The sequence below is a fragment of the Teleopsis dalmanni genome, chromosome 2 (assembly GCF_002237135.1).
Source record: "Teleopsis dalmanni isolate 2A chromosome 2, ASM223713v2, whole genome shotgun sequence".
Classification (NCBI taxonomy): domain Eukaryota; kingdom Metazoa; phylum Arthropoda; class Insecta; order Diptera; family Diopsidae; genus Teleopsis; species Teleopsis dalmanni.
Window position 1 is genome coordinate 144,978,042 of NC_051847.1, and position 22,092 is coordinate 145,000,133.

Here is a 22,092-nt window from a genome sequence, read left to right on the forward strand (position 1 = left end):
GTACTTTAGGTCATCCATTATAAAACTTTAATTTATTTCAGTAAACGAAAATGTAAAATATTGGTACCTATTTTATGTTAATTACATTGATGATTTTTTAACTAATGTACTTTTACTCCTAGTACTTAACACTTAGTATACATATCTTTTACAAGCATTGACTATTCTCCATTCTCCAATATATTTTATATTATAGTACATCAGATCATATTCATTTTGTCTCTATTTTACTAAGATTCTAATTTGTAAGATCTGCATAATACTGTTAATAATGCACAATAGTACAATTTTTTTAAACGAAATATTTCCGTTTATAGAATTAAGAAATATTTTTTGAATGACTGAAAATTACTATAAGTTAAACTTTAACGTTTATATATTTACAATTTAGATTTGTTATCAATATTTGGTATTTAAATTGAGGTATTTTGTAAATACATTTTTATTGAAACAATTATAGTGGTAAAAATCAATGTTTGGGTTGTTCAATAATCTTAATCAGTTTCTTCAAATTTAAAATCTTCTAACTAAGCAAAATAAAAGAGAATGCCATATACATCATTTATACTTTAAGTTTAATAATAAAGATACATCGCTCATACGTTTTATTAAAGAAATAAAACTAGTTATTTGAATGGGTCTCTAAAGCATTTTTCCATTTCTATACCTAAAAAGATATTATGATATTGTCTTAAAGACCGTCTGTTCAAAGTTAAGTATTATTAAATTCCATAAGAAATAAGCTTCATAATTACATTCCATAGCAAATGAAATACCTTTTTCCATTCAGTATTATTCAAGCCATTTCATACATCCATTAATTCAGATTCACTCAAACATTTTTGCAATCACGCCATGATCTTTTCACACAAATGTTTCAAAGAAAACATAAAAATTAAAAAAATTTTTATATAGTTTTTATTTATATCTTTTTTATGTTTTTTATGTTACATAAGTATTTGTAGTCACACACATTATCACAACAACCATTAATCATCGATCCGCTGCATTTAGTTATAATTTTCTTTTGCTACTCACTCGACTTCTTGTGATACGTCTTCTGCTTCAGATTTATCCGGTACCACATTTACAACTACAGGGTTGGTAGTAACGCTAAAACTTAGAGAATGCACTGCACTAGATGTAAGACCAATATCCTCTTCGTTATCGGCAGTGGCAGTAAAACTCAAATCATTTCCATCTTCAGCATCTATTGTTGCGTTTACAACAATAAAAACTACTGATAATACGAAAGTCAATAAAGTGAAGAATTTCATTTTTCTGTTTGCTTTTTCTGTGTTCAATTTCAAGTCTTAGACCACTCATATATATAGTAAAATATCGATTTTAAAAAATTTAATTTATTATAATAAGTCACATAAATATTATTTAAAAGAGCACACTTTAATAAATATTCATAACTGAATTTTAATTAAAATTTTGTATAATGTTTTCCATATATAAATAATAAATATATTTTAGCTTTTCTTTACATAAAGATACTTGTTGCTTCTTTTGAAATTAAAATTTAAATTAATGTCACTACACAAAAAAGTAAAAAACTAGCAACTATATTGTTTTAATAATACAAAAAATTTTATAGTTAATGTACTTTAACTCTTAACACTGCAATCTGTTGTGTAAAATTAAGATATTTCAATATCTTCTCTACTCTGCCACAGGAATCAAAATTTCGTATTTCATATTTTAATTAAATTCTTTGGAGTTCTACCATTGAAGGAAACGTTTAAAACATTCAGTACAGCCTGCACTGTTAAAAATTAAATAATATATTTGAAAAGACAAATTTGATTCTTTAAATTAGATTAACTTAAAAATATATTTTTGATATTAACAACCTAACCACCGAACACCCACACAAATGGCTTGTACGATGAACTGAGATTAAGAGTAGTTGATCGCAGTAAAACAAATAAGTAACAAGGTAAATAAAGATCATGTAAAGGTGATTAAGCCAGTGAGAGATGGTAAAGGCCAGTATGAGAGGACAATAGCACGTAATTAAGTTAATATCGATTTAAAATAAAATTTCATATATTCCGGTATTCAGACGCCATCTTAAAAAAATGTATGGACATTTTTACTTTTAATTCCTAAACATTTGCTGAACATTGCTGAAAAAACCCGTACATTCCCTTAAATTAGCTCCTCTGGTCTAACATATGTATTGGATTTTTATTCAAAATTAATTTAATCTGAATAGAATTACACTTCAAGTAATTTTTGTTAATTAACTTTTATTTTTTAATTAGATGAAAATGATAATTTCATTAAATGAATCACTAAAGGTTATGAAATATGTGATTTGTAACCTAAAATTATTACAGTAAAATATATATATAAAGATTAAAAATAGGTGTTTCGCCTAAAAATTAACATGTACAACAAAAACAAAATTCGCAAATATAAGCCCACTTTCCTGAAACTGCTTAATGAATGAGTCACTCGCATTACAATGGTGTCAAATCTTAGAACTGATCTATTGTAAATGATTTTTGGAAGAAAATGGAAAATTTCAATCAAATGACAGAGGAATATTTCTCACTTATAACTGGTACGACTGTTGAGTTAATTTAAATATTTTAAAAAAATAATTTTAATAATAAAATTTGGGAGATAACGTGTTAGCCACACGTTAGCAATTGTGAAGAAGTCGGTCGTTAATTATTTATTAAGGAATTTATAATTATCATTAAAAAATGCAATACATGAATAAATACAAAATACAACGTTATAATAAAAGCAAAAAGTTATAAGACAATGCCAAGAAAAATATAACATTGTTTTATACCGCTCATTTAGAATTAACTAGTGATTTTAGAAGTTTGAAAATCAAATAAATGAATTTATTGACGATTTCGTATTACCTTCTGAAGTGTTGGAGCTATCAAAAATTTCAATGCGACGCTCTCTTTGTAACCCACTTATTTCACCATTTTTCTCCGTTATCATGGATAAAGTCTTAAAAGAATATATACCTACTTTTATAGAAATTCGAATACAATATAAAATTGTCAATTACTTTTCTGTGTCATTCATTTTATACATATTTATATAAAAAACCAAGTAGCCAAGTTATTCTTAAGCAATCAGAAGTTGTTCTATTGAAGCATTCATGTCAAAAAAATACACCGTATATTTATTATATGACATTACACATTACTTTGAGATTATGATGCTAAAAATAAAAATTTTAACTTGATTATTTTAGGCAAATATTTATTCCTTAATAAATATTTAATGTAAAAAAATATTGCATTCCATTTAATTCGAAAATGATAACATGGTTTTTCCTTGATTCTCAAAATATTATTCATCTTTTTGTGAAAATTTTAAAATTAGAAGTATTTTAATTTTATTAAGTAATAATTTATTTCTAAATTTTATTAGGACATTTCTAAAAAATATTACTGTGTTACTGATTCTACTACTATGTTCTACTACCATTATTCAGATTTTCTGTTTAATTTCTCGACACTAAAACAGTTTTTTGAACTTAATTAAAATACTTTTGTAAAATTAGATTATTTAATTTAATCAATTTTATAAAAAGGTTTTTTTGAACAGTAGTGAACTACAATAATAAAAATTTTATTTTTTATATTATTTTACTTAATTGAATTTTTGGCTGACCATTCAGCTGTTTCGAGTATTGCCAAATACCTTTCATCAGTGGTCTTGGAAATAATTCTTGTATTTAATTATTCGTAAATAATTATTTTAGAGACTGCAAGTATCAGGAATCGAACTCGGGTCCTGCCAAATGTGAAACTCAGAATCAGCGCACCTTAACCAACTGATCCAAAGCCGTACTTGACTTTTTTGTTCGCATATTTTTCTGGAGTTTTGTTACTTTACTGTGAAAGTTTTTTTATTAACAGTTTTACTTGCTGTGTGTATATTAGAACAAAATCATAAACCAGCTGTAGAATAATTGAATTTTAACTAATTAATTATATTTTTTTTTTAAATGTTAAATTTCAGTACTATTCTGTTCGTAGAGACATTATTTGTTGCATGATTTGTTCTTTCTTATGTATAGAACCTAATCAATTGTAATAATCAATTTGATAATCAATTTTATCAATAAATTATCCAAATGAATTTCAATTATTATTATTAAAGTCAAAAACATGCTTCCAGTCTTTAAAATACGGGCGTATGTATGTATAACGATGAGAAACAATGACATTCTTATTATGAAAAATGTAGCCAGTAGCATTAGTGACCTGTCACAGAGATTTGAAATATTAAATTAAATTGAAAAGTGAAACGTTTCTTGCTATTTCTTTAGTTGGTTATGTTGAGACATGCAATAACATGTGTAAAATTCAAAAAGAATATGAATTCCGTTATCGTGAGTTGAAATGTGAAATTGTAAAGACTTCAATAGTTGAAATTCCAAGTTATAATGAAAAATTATAATGAAATAATCTGTTTTTTCGTATTAAAATACGATTTTTTCGTACTTTGTTCGACATGTTTTGTGTGTTTTGTTGCTAAGATAGGCTTAGTAGCTGTCCAGAGTCGTTACTCTATTTTTTTTTCGGAAAATTAAGGACAAGCAAGACTTATTTTTTTTATAATTCTAATATTTTATTTAAAATTTAATAATTTTATATACAAAATATAATGCAGTAATAATGATTTGTGTTGTGCTGGTTTCAAGGGGACATTATTCCCTCAGAGTAACTATGGCTTTGTTTGAATATCCGCAACTTGATTATTTGTACTTTTTATATGCAAGTTGCTGTAAGACGTTACGTCATTTGTAAATCTTAGATTTGAAAGACATATTATTACTTCACTGTAAAAAAGTATACTACAGCTAAGACATATAACTACCTTAACTATGATGAATAATTTGCGGGTTGATTTTCAGTGACACACATATATAACAATTATTTAGTTAAAACCAATCGGTTTAATTTCAAATTTAACAAATCTTTCAATTGTACGTGAGTGTTTTTAAACTCAGTATTTCAGTGTTTAAATGTTGTTCAATGTGATATTATAACGTGATATTTTATGATGTCATAGTCTTTGTAAAAATAAAATTTATATAAAGTTCCATCCTTACAACTTGCAAATCGCATTCACCACATAATAAATTAAGAATTATCTTCTTACAAATAAAGACATAATATTCATTTTATATAATTAAATACTCAAATGCTGTACTTGGACAATACATACAGATAATAAATACATACATTATATTATTATAAATAAATTATAGTTTGCGGCATTAAAGTATACATATAAAGTTTTAATTATTTGAATTCATATTTATTCAAACGCTTTCAGGATGTTATTCTCAAAATTGCATTTAAAATGAATATTTCAAATTTACTTGCGTACAGACATATCCATTAGAGCTTGTTATTGCACTTGTCCTACTTACAATTCATGAAGAACTTTAGTTATAAAAGAAATACTTTATTTTTAGTTTTATTACTTAACTGGGTTAGTATGTCATTAAAGCTGGAACATATTTACATAATTAAAATGAATAAAACCATAATTGCTTTAAAATTTTAAAAGTATTATTCAAAATTTATTAAATTGTAAAGTGACTTGGAGCAAATATAATAAGGAACACTTAATGTAATTGAAATAGTTGACGAAAAAGAGAATATATGCAATAATCATTATATTTTATTACTTTCATTACAATGCTTTTACAATCATTATAAAATATTTATGTTATTTTATGTACCACCCATAAAAAGCCCCAAAAATAATTCATCCCTATTTTATTCATTCTACGAAATAAAATTTATTTCTTACACTTAACTACATAAAACGTTGAGGTACTGGTTATCAAAACAATAGTGAAAATCAGAAATAAGTTACTTAAAGCATAATTACAGAGTTCAAAACTTTTAATTACTTTAATAAAACTATTTCCAAACGGCTTTAATTTCCACTTTTTCAATACTAAAGTAATATATAGTATTACGGAAATGGCTTCAGATAAAAACATCATTTTAACAATAACTTGTTTAAAGTAACATATATGAACGATAAGAAGAAGATTAAAAACATATATTAACAATTCCTTTAAATTTCTAAACTTTGGTGATAATGTTGTGCTATATTCTTGTGCTAACAAAGTTGACTTTTTCTTCATTCCACGTTATTTAAATTGCACAAAATGGGAGGAAGATTTTTCTAAACTGGAACAATTTTTAAACGATTTTAATAAACCCTTTTACTGTATTGCTGGCGACTTGCCCATGTAGCATATAATCAAGTAGTTAATCAAGTAGGTAATTTATTATCTGATATCTAAGAAGAGTATTAAAAGATGTAAAGTTTGACACCAAGGAAAGAAAACTTCTAGGCTTTCTGGAGGACATCGGTGGTGTTATAATTAACGGCAGGTGTCGAGGTAATGAAAATAGGGAATTTACATATGTGGGACCAAATGGGTCAATTGTTGTTGATTTCTGTATTTGTTAATTTCAGTTACTTAGATACATAAACTCCTTACATATTCTTTGCAAATCGTACTCTGATAACATACCGCTGGATATTGAGCTTCGTTCCTTCAATCAATGCGTTGGAAAGAAGCTTGTGCAGGTAGATACAGAGAATGGCTAGAAATGACAACTTGTTCTGTTTATATAAGTACTAATATGCAGATTGATGTTAAATTGGATGTATTTCTTGAAAATTTCGCGATGCGTGAATAAGCGTTTTGAACCTAAAAATGAATGGTTTGATAACCAATTTTAGGAACTTAAGAAAAAAATGTTTCATTTCCTTAATTAAGTTCGAAATTACAATCTAGAAAGCCATCGTACTTCTTACTTTGCACTCAGATCTCGATATGCATACCTCTTCCGTAATAAAAAACTTCAATGGCAATTAAAAAATATTGAAGCACATAATACTGTGAAAAATGCTTCTGACTGGTGGAAACTAGTAAAAAATTTGAAAAACAGTCCCCTGAAAAACAGTAGCTAATTCTCTACAATTCTCTACAAGACTTTCGTATTCACTATGAGTCCCTGCTTATATGCGATTCCGAAATTCCAATTATCTCTTGGTGCCTTCCACCGTTTGTCAATTCTTTCCTGGATCTTCCTTTTGAATGTCGTGAACTCCAGCTTGTGCTTGCAAACACCAAATCTAATAAAACTCCAAGTAACGACAGTATTTCTTATGAGATCTACAAAAATGCTCCTGGTTTCCTCAACGAGTTTTTTACGCTATATAATTATATATTTCTTCACGGTGTCATACCTTCTTCGTTTTCAAAATCGATAATTCAACCCATGTTTAGAAAAGGAGATCCCAATATAGTTACAAATTATCGTGAACTATCATTGCTGGACCCTATCTATAAAAAATTTGCTAGTATACTACTCTCGCGAATGAATACCTGGGTTGAGCTCAATAATATCTTAAATAAATACCAAGCTGGATTTCTATAATAATCTATAATACACTTAAATTTAAGTATCAATAAAAAAACATATGCTTTTTTTGTGGATTTTTTATGTGCATTTCACCACTTTACCAAGGAATGCCTTATTTTTCAAAGTAGCTACTTTAGGTTTGTCCCACAAGTTTTTGACCACACTAATGAAATTATACTCTAACACCAAGAATTGCATAAGGGACGGCAAGCTTATGTCTTCTTCATTTAAAGTTACTCAAGGTGTAAAACAAGAATGTCTGCTCAGCCCGATTCTGTTCTCCCTACACTGAAATGATCTGCATGACTTTTTAACGGGTTGAGTACCTATTAACTCAACTCATATTAAAGTGCTTTTATATGCTGACGATGTGGTTCTACTTGCAGACTCACCTGATGTATTGCAAATTATGATGGATGATCTATTTAGGTATTGTTCACAATGGGGTCTTATCACACATCTTGATCAATCTAAAATAATGATTTTCAGAAAAGGTCATAGAGTAAGTATTCATTGTCGTGAAAATTTGTAGAAATGCAAGTAGAAATTATCAATGAATATTAATTACATATAACCTTTCCTACAATAAACATTTAACCTCTAAACTCTCCTTAGGTAAAAGTGCAATTAACTCCACATGGGCAAAATGCTTGTCTAATCTTAAAATAACTTTCATAAATAAATTGAAAATTTTCTACACGGCAGCACGTTGGATTGTACTTTACGGTGCTCAAGTTTGGGGTTACAAACACTATCATCAAGTAGAAAAACTTTTTAGATTTTTTATAAAAAATTTACTATTTCTACCCACTAACTTTATACAAAAGGAGTGAACACGATTCTTTTGTTGCGAATGCTAGGTTGGAATCTCATGACATGTACCCATAGCTAAAATATGACATTATGCATTATTTTTATTTCGAAAACACTCAGTACATATCGAGCCTACTTTTTAAATGTAGAGGCGGTCTTTTTAATCTGAATGGTAAAAAATTTAATATCCGTTCAAAGCTCTTCTACGGAGTATATAACTTCACAAATAATTTAATATGTGAACGGTAGAAACAGAATCTGAACACTGGTAAAACCAAACGGACAAGCGGCAGTCAAGAAGATTCATTGATGCTTTACCTTTGCAGAAACGAATTTAAACTCTACGCTGAACTTCTTACAAGATACTGTAGACTCAATTGCCACATGAAGAATATAGATGCGGTAGAAAGTGATTCCTGTAGATTCTGTCATAAAGAGAAGGAAACATCAGAACATTTTCTATGCAGCTGTCCAGCGGCGGCAAGACATAGACTTGACTACCTTGGAAACGGGATCTTGGTCCCAAATCATATAGGTAAAATTAAGCCCACAGCAATTACAACATTTATAAATAGTCTAGAATTGTTTTAATTGGGCTTTTAGGCGCACAATAGATCTTTTAGGTCGGGGTACATTTATGCCTCTTTTGTTTAATAATAATTAAATTTCGTTAATAATGAAATATAGCAACTAAGAAGAAACTAATAATTTTCAAATACTGAAATCAGAATATCTTAAAGCGTTATGCATATGTAATATATGCACATGTATATAAGGCTTTAAATATTGAATTAAATTTATGCTTTATTCTAAAAGTACAATATCCTGGTAACCAAACCAAAACCTAACCAAAATTTTCAGAGCTTTTGAATTATTATATATTAACAAAATATTGTTCAATGTAAGGTTGTTTTCTGTTCATGATGTTTTTATAAATAACTTTTATTTAACGTCGTTTATGACAATTATGTTTAATTTTAAGTAATTTTACATTAGAGAGCACAAAACCTACATTGCATGAGTTAATCTGAAGCACACAGTGTTAACAAGTAATTAGTCAATATTATAGACCATTGATATTTAGTAATTTACCTATATAAACATTAAGCTATTAATTAGTTGTGGTTTTCTTTTTTCCTAAAGTTAAAAAAAGCTTGATAGTAGTTTTTAGTGTCGATTTCTTGTTAAACAAGTGAAGAAAATTTATTAATTTAATATCTAAACTATCTTCATATCAACTGTAAGGTATTGAAAAATCGTTAAATTGAGTGCGAAAAAATATTGTGTATATACTAGACACTATAAATTAATTTATGCACTATAATTATGACAGAATAAAACATTACAAAATTTTAATTTCACATAACGTATTGTGTATGGTACAATTATATAGTAATTACTTTCAATAATCTAGCAATGTTTTCTTGAATAGTATTCTTATTTAGAAGTGTTTTCTCTTCTCACTCAAAACAGTTCTTTATTTTTATTTCTTTATTCCTTTGCTGATAATTCAAAATTCATCCACGTTTTTACTAAACAAATTTACAAATATAAGCTTCGTGGGATATAGTATTAATTTTAATTATTATTTAATAAATATATATAACATGTTATTAGTTTTCGTAACAACGTCTTTTTTAATTTAAAATTTTACAACATGTCAACGATTTAACGCACCCCGTCTGCCACGTCCAAGTAAGTTATTTACAGTACGACGAATACTTGCTCTCAAGCCACTATTTGCGTTGGCAAAATTAGATCCAAAACATCCGGTGGAATCAGTTTGTGCTGCTGCTTGTAATACACAGACTGTTAAGACGATAAACATATACAAAATCGAAATTTTCATCTTGACTTTTTCAATTATTTTGGACTTATAGTACATTTCGAAGCATATCTGATTTATTTATACTGAACTCAACTTCAAAAATGGTATGATATTTGTTTAATATACATGTTGTTTGAAATTAAAATAAATAATTTGTTTGTAATTCCTTTTGTGCATATGATATTTTCTTATTTGTTTAGAAGCAACATATTTATTCATAAATTTTCTCAAAACAATTATATAAATATTATTAAATGCGTAATGATTTCATTTTAATTTCGAATGTAGAAATTACGTATGCATATTACGTAGTCTAGATAATTTAATTTATTTATCTACGTACGTATATAAGTAGAGAACAAACTTTTAAAAATCAAAGCTGGTCAAATTGTGAAAGCTTCTGATAATGCAGACTTATGAATAACAGGTCAATGGAATGAGTTTGTTTAGAATACAACAAGTTCACAGTTTTAAAAGGAACATATCATAAAAATGTAAAGAATTTTCGACCAAAATTCTAAATAAATTAACACTATAGAAACTATTAAATATAGAGATAAAGCATATACATAAAAAAATCTGTTCAAACTCAGAAGTTTAATATAAGAACGAGTATATGATAAAGAAATATAGATAAATGTATAGAAAGTTATTTACACAAGAAAAATTGAGTATCAGAAATAAAATTTTTCTTTATATTCAAATAACTAGACTTAAACTATTTTATGGTTGTATTACTTATGGACAAAGCTTCTCCATTCACCATTAAAAAACTCCAAAGTTATCAAAATATTTTACCGAGACGTATGCTAAAGAACTCCATAGTACATCAGAAATGAACAAATACTCAAAGACTTGAGTGTGAAAATATATCATGGACAAAGCGCAGAAATTGTTCGATTCTGTGGAAGCACACACTCATTCAGAATTGCACTCCCTCAAATCAAACATAATATATATTGCGTCAGGAAAATATGCTAGATTTCAATGTATACTTTTTCATTAATTGAATTCATTGAAGTCACCATGTATAAAAGCAGTAATTCCCAAAATTAGTTCCACAAATATAACAAAAAAGATAGATGTTACCCCCTAGTAGTAACCCCTAGTTACTACTGTTAAGATAAATAAGATAAATAGAACATTTAACTTTCAAATTTAAAAAAAAGCTTATTAATTTTTAAAATGAATACAGAGATATATATTCAATTCCGGTGATATATTATTTAATTAGACACGTATACCACGTTTGTTACGACAGATATTTCCTCATTGATCATTATATGTAGAGGCATTCTTTGAGTCACTACTGCCTGCTGTAGTATCAATTAGAGCTGCTGATTGCATAGAAAAAACATCAAAATAGCAAAAACGCACGAAATTGAAAAATTCATGTTGACTTTTCCAACGTCTTTTTTACTTATTACTAATATATGGTATGTAGTAGTTTGGTTTATTTATACCAAAGAGTTTAATGTTTATTTAATATATTTACTCAGCTAAATATAAAATAAATAATTTAGTTTTAGTACTTCGATGTTTAAAAAAAACACTTTTAAATTAAATATTTGTTAACGAATAAATATTTACTTGAAATAATTAAATAAATATTTTTAAACTTTCAATACGTTATTTTTAATTTTATAATCTCAAATAATGTATGTATAGATACTTTTTCAGTATAATTGAGAAATCAATTTAGTGTTATTTTCATACAAGACAATATATTTAAAGTGTTTAAAAGATTTGTGAGGTATGTCCATTACATATTATTATATATTCCTAATAAGCTAAACCAGACTTCTTGGTTCAAGCTTTCGAACGGAATCTTTTTATTTTATTAGTATCGTAGTTTTTATTTATGATGGCTAAGATACAATTTCTTGAATGTATATTTTGATGAAAATATATACACTTATCCTATATACTTAAATTACAAAAATCGTATTTCAAAAACAACTTAAAAAACTCAGGAACAATGCTACATTAATTCAAAATTCGTGTATCAAGTAATTAATAAAATTATTATAACATATTTTAAATATGGCTGTTAAGCAATCCGAGTAGTTTATATATATATATATATATATATATATAATATTTATATATATATATATATATATATATATATAAATATGTATAGTTGTATATAATATACCATCTAAGCTTAGTTGTATAGATTTTAAAATACTCGGATTGCTTAACAGACGTATTTAAAATATGTTATACTAATTTTATTAATACATCGATCATTTACATCCACTTCGTTTCTTCGACTTTCGTTCAAGTACCAGATATTAAATATTCCGCCATCCGAAAGTGCTGATTAGTTCTATGGACAAAGAATGCCCTTATTGTCATGCACTCAAATTCAAACAAGAATCAGACGGGTTGTGTTGTGCATCAGGAAAAATGCAACTACCAGAAATTGAGAGACCACCAGCACCATTGAACATCACTACCCAAACTAATTAATAATTCAGGAGGGATACATAACAATATGAGATCTTATGCCAAAAGAATGTAGTAATAATTGTGTTCCTAACATTTCTTCTATAACTGCAACTAAAATATTTACACTTGTCGAGAAAACATTGAAAGAGATGTTTAGCCAAATATTAGTTGAAAACATATTTCAACTTAGCTTGACATCTAAGAATAGAGAAAATGCGAAACTTCTGATAAATAATATAAAAGGTTGTTAAATAAAAGTATTTTAGATATTCTAATCAAGATAGATATATTCAAAAAGTTATACTATTTACCTAGTTGAACAGTTATAAGAAAAACAAATATATAACTACGAAAATATATCGCTGAAAACACATAAAGAAGATATTCAAATAGGTTCATTATATATTATAAAATAAATACCTATAAAATCTTTAATATTATTAGAATATTTTAAATTTTCAAGTACTGACATTAATTTAAATTTCAAAGAAAGCAACAAGTATCTTTATGTAAGAAAATGCTAAAATATATTTATTATTTATATATGGAAAACACTATATAAAATTTTACTTAAAATTATGAATATTTATTAAAGTGTACTCTTCTAAGTAACATTTATGTGATTTATTATAATATTTCAAATTTTTTTTGAAACCCACATCTTACTATATATATGAGTGGCCTAAGATTTGAAATTTATCTGAATTATTGATGACGGAAATACAAACACAAAAATGAAATTCTTCACTTTATGGAGTTTCATATTGTTAGTACTTTTAGTTGTTGTAAAGGCATCCCATAAAGAAGATGATTCGCGTCCTAGCACTACTACCAATAATATAAAGAAAAGAGATCCATCTCACGATTCGAGCACCGGATCTAAAAAAAAAAATAAATATAACGGTTTAAAAAAGATATTTGGAAATAAGTGCTTATTACTTTCAATCAAGAAATATGCAAAAAAGGATTCAAACAAGGATTCAAATGAGACATCTGCAACTAATAGTTCAAGAAAGAAATGTGTATGGAAGAGATTAAAAAGAAAATTTAGACGTCGTAAATCAAAAAATACTTGTCCACCACGGACGACCACTGGAGCAACCATCACAAAATCGTCGTAAAGGCTGCTTTTGGTGACGTTGTTTATTATTGTTTTTATATGCACAATATATAATATGTAAATTTGTAAATAAATTCTAAATAAGAAGATTAAATTATGAGAGGTTTTGAATAGTAGTAAATTGTGAGAGTAAAAATTTTTTATAATGTTTAATTAATGGAGTGTTTGATTAATTGGTTTAAGGAACAAATAAAGAGCTTGATAGCAGAGTAACATTAAAAGTGCAAAGCAACAACAATAAAATACATGTCGAGTAATGCGTTGCAACATTACTACGTTAGTCAAGCCTTTGCTTTGATCAACAATTACGTTGCATTTTTACGATGTTAGAAAAAAGTTTACAGCTGATTTTAACAAGAGGCAAATTCGTTAAAAAATCGACGCAATCCGGTGTGCTCACGGCTTAGAGTAATCGGTTATACCTTTACTCTGTTACAGAGCTCTTAACTCCAGTTTTTGAATACACCTATTAAATACAATGAAAAAGTCAGGGAAGAGCAAAACTGCTATTAGATAAATTAATAACGTATATTAATTTTATATTTCACCAATAAGAGGTTTAACCAATAGGAGGTCTTATATGAGTTCCTATATCATTTGCTTTTAAATGCTATAAACTAAATTTATCGCTATATATTTTCGAAAAATAGCAGTAACTCATGATATACTTAACATTAGCTGTACTGTAATCATAATTACATTATTAATTATTAATTAATTATAAAACATTATGATAATTAATTAGCTATACACCTTGAGATTTTGACTTGGAAACTAATAACTGCACTACTTTCGGATGACATGGATTAAATGCTATTGATGATATTTCTGAGGATCTAATCCTTTTTCAGACCACTAATTCTAGTTCGATATATGAAGTCAGTATTACAACAACCACACATGTCAAATTTAATTCATATAATTAAATGCAATAAATAATCTGTTCGGAGATAACGAATACGTGAACAGAAACTCACTAATATATATTTAAAATTCAAGAATTAAATAACTTAAATCTAAGCATTTAAGCACAATATAAATAACGTAGTATTCCCAATTCACACTGACAAACGACAATAATTTACCATACTCCACTTTGTTCTTGTACCAGAATTTAAATGTCGTTGTTGTCAGAGGAATTAAAGATTTTTGTGTAATTATATTTACGTATAATTACAGTATGTGACAGTACAAAGTGCGGTGTAGCTTAATGTTGCTTTAAAATTTATTTTCATTATTTCGCATACAGAGAGTAACAGGCTTTTAACTTAATTAATTATGTTAACAATTTTAATTGCATATGACTGGAAAAATGTATAATTTATTTTGCGTGCGGAGCCAGGCGCATATGTGACTATGCAAAATAGTTAAACTTCATTTAAGTATGGTTTTTTGTTTTTAATTATATGCAATATAAGCAATGCACACACACATTTTAGTACAAAAAGTTTATATTAATGTTTTAAACTATTTAACAGTCTTAATACAAATGTCCATGAATCAAGCCATTAATATTCGCTCTTGTGTTTCATTTATTTTTATAGCCTTTTTCGAATGCCTGCAACTAGTTGTGTCTACAAAGCTTAACATCCTTTTAACATTTTCATACATGGAAGAATGTATCTGAATTGGTATCTGTGCCTGAAATTGTTTGCTGACATGTATATTTATGACTGTTTATGCCTGCATATAAATTAAAAACATTTTTTTCTTTTTGTTTTTCTTTTAAGTTTTTTTATTTCATTTTCCATTGAAGAAAAGTTTTATTATTTCTTAATTGATAGCTGAGAGATTTTCGATTGTGCCATTGATAAAACAATTCAGTCCTACTTTAAAAACTTTAAATTGTTCAAACTGAATATTTTGCAATAATGCTTAAATAAATTTATGCTTAAACAAACACATATATTTTAATAATTAATGAATGTAGTAAAATACAATTATCATATAAAATGATAAATTTATTTTATAAAAAATTATGTTTAACATTCTCCATACATTTTAAAAAAACGTTAAAACTCCTTACTATGTCATGGGTCAACAATTATGTATTTATATACTATACTTCTATTAAGTAAAATACAAAATTGATTGTATTCGAATTTGTTAAGTAAAATAGATTGTGTACGAATCTGATGAGGTAACCACTTAAAAAAAAAACTGGTGGCAGTTTCTTTAATGCGTTTTCCAAATTATATTACGTGGTTTGATAAATACCCAGCCTAAGTAATAAAAACTTATTTGGTTTTTTTTGAAAAATTATATTTTATGGTTCAATATAGTCCTAATATAGTTCAATATAGCTCGACACACAGAGTCCAACGATCTTTCAACATTTGGATACCTTTTAAATAATACGATTTAACAAGTCGTCAAAAATATACCACAGTTTCTCATTACACTTCATCATTTGATGCAAAGTTTCTGTTGAGTTGAGCAAAGTTGAGCCGAATCTGGTGAACGCGAAGAATCGCTTGAGTGAAACAATTCGGGTGAAGAAGCAATTCGTTCATTCAAATTTGCCATGGTTTTCATTGACATAGTTTCATAACGAGTGCGTTATCTTGCAAAAACAAAATTTTTTTCTTCGAAAAATCTGGTCAGTCGATCTTGATTTCCTCATTTAATCGATTCAATAATATGCAGTAGTAGTCTACTGTTATTGCTTTTCCTTTTTCCAAATAGTTTATGAAAATTATTTCACTTGAATCCCAAAATAAGCCAAAGCCAAAACTTTTCCCAGCCGATTGTTGATTTTTCTTGGTCGTTTGGGACGGGGCTCTACCCATGCTTTACCCGTGCTTCCCGCCAAGGAGAAAACTATATCCAAACGCATAATTTCAATTGGTATCGGCAGAAATCTTCGGAATTTTAATTGGGCATTTGTCGGCGCAATATCTTGATTGTGCTAGATGGTGCATAAACATTTCCAAACAATCTTTTAAATGACGAAGTTGTTGTGGTTTTTGAACAATTGTGAGCAAACGCGACTCCAATCTTGCCGAAAGCTTTTTCATACCCAAATATTCATTTCAAATATTCAAGAAAATGTTATTATATGTTTATCATCACTGCTATCTCACGCAATTTAATTCTTGGATCATTTAACACAATATCGTGGATTTTTTCAATGTTTTTTTCAGTTGTGACCAAAATTCAGCTTTCCAAAATTATATTATTCCATTTCCATTTTCCACATCCATTTTCAATTTGATTGCATTATTGCTCATTCCTTTTAAAATGAGGAATTTTATTATTGAATGATATTTAATTTTTTCAATTTCATAAAAAATCGCTTAGGTGCACTATTTTAATTATTTGCGAAAAGCTAATCAAACATTTAATGAAGTCGAAACTTACAGCTGTCGTTTAAAACATTTATAACGTTTGAAACTTGCCAGATACTTGTATATTAAAATATATAAATGATTTTGTTCTGGCGTTGTCACCTGTCGTCAGGCAATTATCAATTCATCTAGTAAATTTTGAAAACTTTTTGGAATTTATTCCAAAACTAATCAAGTAATAGTCGATTAAGTATATGGTTTCTTAAATAACTTTTACTTGTAGTGATCTATACTATCATCTTGTGTCATACTATACGCTCTAATATAAATCGACTCACTGTGATCTTTACATATATGTTATTTTATTAAGTAACAAGGGCAGTGATAAGACAAACAAAATAAAATAGTTGTCGTATTCAATTTTAGATTTGGCCAAATCTGAAGTACAAAAATAAAGCCAAACTAAGAGCTTAACTAACATTAATTATTGTTTATTTATATTTCACGCAGAACCTCTTTTCTTTACAACCAAATGCTGTGTAAAATTATAATATTTTAAATATTCTCAGCAATGCTATAAAACAATTGTTTTAACAAAACCAAAAAAATGTTCATATATAAAGTTTTTATAAAGTTACCTGACTAATTTAACATTCAGACTTGATTTGACTGAATATGCAAAAGGTCTGTGTTGAAAGTAATTACTGGCACCTCCTTTATTGTCCCAATATATTTGTGAGGGAAATTATAAATTTTTTTGTAAAAATATTTTTATAAATATTTACAACATGTGCATTCCTAAATAATCAACTTTACAAGCACTATTTCACAATATTATTTCATTAGATATTTAAAAAAAAACTATTATATAAATTGAAACTTTTTTCCAATAAAATGTATGTATTTACTACACAGTAAATACTAATAAACTGAATTTTCAATTAACTTCATTTTGTAAATAGATAGAACATATGTGAATCGATATGATGCCAATAAATACTTATCATTCTATCAAAAATAATTTCTATTTTAAGTCCCGTTGCATAACTACCTTAATTAAGAGGTGAACATTGAATTCACATGTTGTTTTTGTTGTTAATAAATAATGCAATTATAATTTATTTAAAATCCATTTATTATCTATATTTAATTATTTCCATATATTTGGAAATTAATGGCATGCAAACCTATTTGTATTGCAACTATAATTGCTGCAGTAAAATGCAGATTAATTTATAGAAATTTATTTAAGTACGAAAATTACTATAAAATATATCTTTAACCGAATGAAAATTGTATTAAAACTGTTGAAACATTTTACGTACAAAAGACTTTGTAATTACATTGAATTAATTGAATATATCTAGCGGTAATTAAAAGTTTTTGATTAAATTATGTTTGATAATTCAGTTAACATTTAGTCCTAATTCTGGAGTTAAATACATACACTCAATAAAAATAAAATTTAAATCAATAAAGGGATTTATTGTAATTATATATTACATATTTTTACATAAAATGTTTTTATTTCAAACTGATCTGTACAGCACTCAAGCGATTACTGTTAATAGTTTTATGAATATCCTTACCAATTAATTGAAGAAAAACATTCTCCATTTTTGATGCTTTTGGGCCTATATATTTTATTTAGTACTTTTCTTCGTAATATATACTCTATTCTATACATATTAGTTACTCATATGTAAAAATTATGCTCCTATTTCACTGCAACGGAGAATGCTTAGTTTGACATCTACGAGCAAACTGTAAATCTCTTGTTCAAATTTTGATAGTCTGAAATATCTAATCACTGTATGTAATTATTTTCCCCTGCGAAATGTGGGGATAGCATTATTCTGCGGTTAGGATTGCTGGTCGTAAGAGGCGATTAAAATCCCAGAACCAATCTGGTAAATGGTAGCGAGTATAGTTTCCACTTGCGACGCCTGACCAGAGATGACATTCTGGTACTACGGGCGGTCAAAAAGGTCCGCAGCTTCTGCTGTTCTAACCATATGAGGTCGGATTCGTAGTGGCTGTGGATAATACCCAAACCTACGCGGGAAGAATGATTTTGGTATTGGATTATCATTGATTCAGCGTGGTGTTGCGTATTCATTGTATTTGTAGCAGAAATTAATTTATTTAAATATATTTTTGAGTATTCTACAGATTTATTAAGTTGCAACATACATTGTCACTTCTCAATCCTTTATCATCAAATATTTCAGATAACTTTTGATTTCATTTTTCTAATCACTTATGAAAATTGTTTATACAAATGTCCACATTGTAGCAGAAATTAATTTATTTTAATATATTTTTGAGTATTCTACAGATTTATTTAGTTGCAACATACATTGTCACTTCTCAATCCTTTATCATCAAATATTTCAGATAACCTCTGATTTCATTTTTCTAATCATATATGAAAATTGTTAATGCAAATGTTTATATTAACATAAAATTAATAATTTTTTACCAGATTTGTAAAATATGGATTAATTTTAGCTGCAGTAATTTCTTTAAATTTCTAAAGCATAATAATCTTTATTTCTGCTTCTTCATAAATTAAGTACATAATTCCTAAAACCTCTTTTGCTCACCAAAATCTTTTCCATGACATTTTTTCAAATTAAAATTAGAACAAAACTTAAAAATGAGAAGTAAATTTATCTTAAAATTTCATGAAAGCTCAAACTACTAAAGTTTAACTGTTTAATTAGATTTAAAAACTACTGCACAAAATGTAGATTAATAGAATTACGAGGGTGTGTACGTCATCACCATTCAACAAAACCTACGCTTATGTAGGGTTAAATGTATGTTTGTATCTACTCCATTAACATTTTTACACTTTCAAAGTAGTACACATTAAAGTAATTCTATAATTAATGTTCTAATCTGAAAGTATGCATCGTCACCAACAGCAACACTTCCACCAACGCGAAACCAAATTACCAAACAGTGTTGATTGCAAAGGCGCATATTGGGGCCATGAACCCTCTAAATAAGAAAGGTTAAGTTATTTTATGACTGAATGAATCAACGACGTTCTTATTTGTATAAATGTAATTTTAATTTGCTGTCAGCTGTTTGGCTTTTTGTTGTTGGTTCTTATAAAGCAAAAATAATTATACCACTTTTCGCTCAGTTCTTCAAGAAACTCAAAAGAAAAGCACAACAAATTATTTGCTGTTTTGCTATATAATTAATTTTTCTGAAGATTAAAGGCAACGCTCGTAACATTTCCCTACACTGCTCATCTAAATAACTATCTTAAGCTGTCAGTTTGTGTATATGTGTATGCACTTCAACTTTAACTTCCACTTCCGTTTTGTTATTTTTATAAGCAATTTCGCTTTTCCCTGACTTGATTTAATTTTTACTTTCAATTTCTTTTTTTCCGCTTAGAATATCTTGAGGAAGAAAAAAATCTGTAAAACCAAGTACGAGTATAAAAGGTCTAAAGAATATGTTCCTACTATTCTACACAAAATATAATTAATTAGAAATAAAAGCTAGCAACCATTATTACCGCTGTATCCTACTGGCTACCGGAAGTGTAAGGATACGCCATTATGTATATAATTAGTTTAGCAATTTATAAGAAAACATCATCAGAGGGCAACAAGATGTGTTGAATAAATTTTCTACGTCGTAGCGTTATTTATGAATCATAATTGAATTAACCTCAATATAAAAATCAAATAAAAAGAATACTGGATTTGCTTTAGGTCTTGAGGATTTAAAAGAATTAACTAAGTTATATATATTATCCTTTTTTAGTACAAGAACATCTATTACATTAATATTATATTTCTAATTACAATAAGAATTTTCTTTTGGTATTCATACTTTATGAGAGTTTCTTTGTAGGTTTGAACACGTCTATTTTGCACGAAAATAAACGGATCAATTATTTTAAATTTCTGAACTGAAATATTTCTTCTAGCATTTTATAATATAAGCTATCAATTTTATCAATTTGCAATAAATAGTTACATAGAATATAGTACAATACGAGTATAATAGGTGCAGTAAAAAAATAGATAGAATGATTTGATTTCGGTCAAATATGCCGTTTTATTCAATAACTTGTTGTCAAGTTATCGGCAACAAGGCAATCGAAGGTAATTTCATTAAGCCTCTCTAATAGAAATCCTCATCTCTATTGACAAAAAATTGAGACAATCGATTTTCAACGGCTTCTTTTAGAGCGATTTTTTCACCAGAAAAATTCTACGTCATGGACAGAAACAGATGTGCCAGTCTGAACTATTAGATGGATGCATAAGAACTTCCCATCTAAGCTCCCTAAAATTTTAGCAAGTCATCAATGTCGATATCAATGTGTGTGGCCTGGCGTTGTTCTGATCGAGAACAATTCCTCTTCTATTGCCTCTTCTATTGTTTCTGGGCGATAGCTCCATTCAGCCGGTCCAATTGTTACCAGCACACTTCCGTGTTAAGAGTTTTGCCGTAGGAAAGCAGCTCATAGTAAGTGATTTCCTGCCAATCTCACCAAACTCAAAGCAAAACCTTTCTAACTCTTAATGCTGGCATGACCACCGTCCGCCAGCTAATCGCGTTTCGACCACGACTGTTTTCATTTGAAACTGCCATAAGTGATCAGTCATCAGCAGCGACTCGCAGATGGAAATTTCGTCCACGAGGTTTTTTTTGCGTTAAGTATAAGTTTTTTAACACTTTTTGTATCCAGCATTATTCAAATGGTTCCAAAAGATTTTTTTGCATTCTTTAGCTTTTGGGCAATCCAAACAGTGCTTACATGGTAGACAGACTCGACTATTTCCATGATTTTATCGACATTTCCAACAATTGGCCTTCTAGTACGTGGTGCATTTTTTACATCGAAATTACCGAAACGAAATCAACGAAACCAAAATGCGCATAATTTGCTGTAACAGTATTAGAACCATAAACAGTATTCACATTTCAGCTGCATAGGTTGCATTTTAGCCTTTATCAAAAAAGAAACCGTAAAATATGAAAATCTCATCTTTCGAGTGCCATCTAGCGCAACCCGATCGGACTTATATAACGAAGGATACACATAACTAAAGCCATCTTTTGAGAAAGTAATGGATTACTTTTTACTACACCTAAAAGAACAGCTAT

At 27.8% G+C, this 22,092-nt stretch overlaps 1 protein-coding gene across 1 annotated transcript in view; it reads left to right on the top strand.

Moving 5' to 3' along the window:
- The window catches only part of LOC119682908 (ras-like protein family member 10B), a 68,756-nt gene that overhangs the window by 7,932 nt on the left and 38,732 nt on the right, over positions 1-22,092 (top strand). The gene's annotated exons all lie outside the window — the stretch shown is intronic.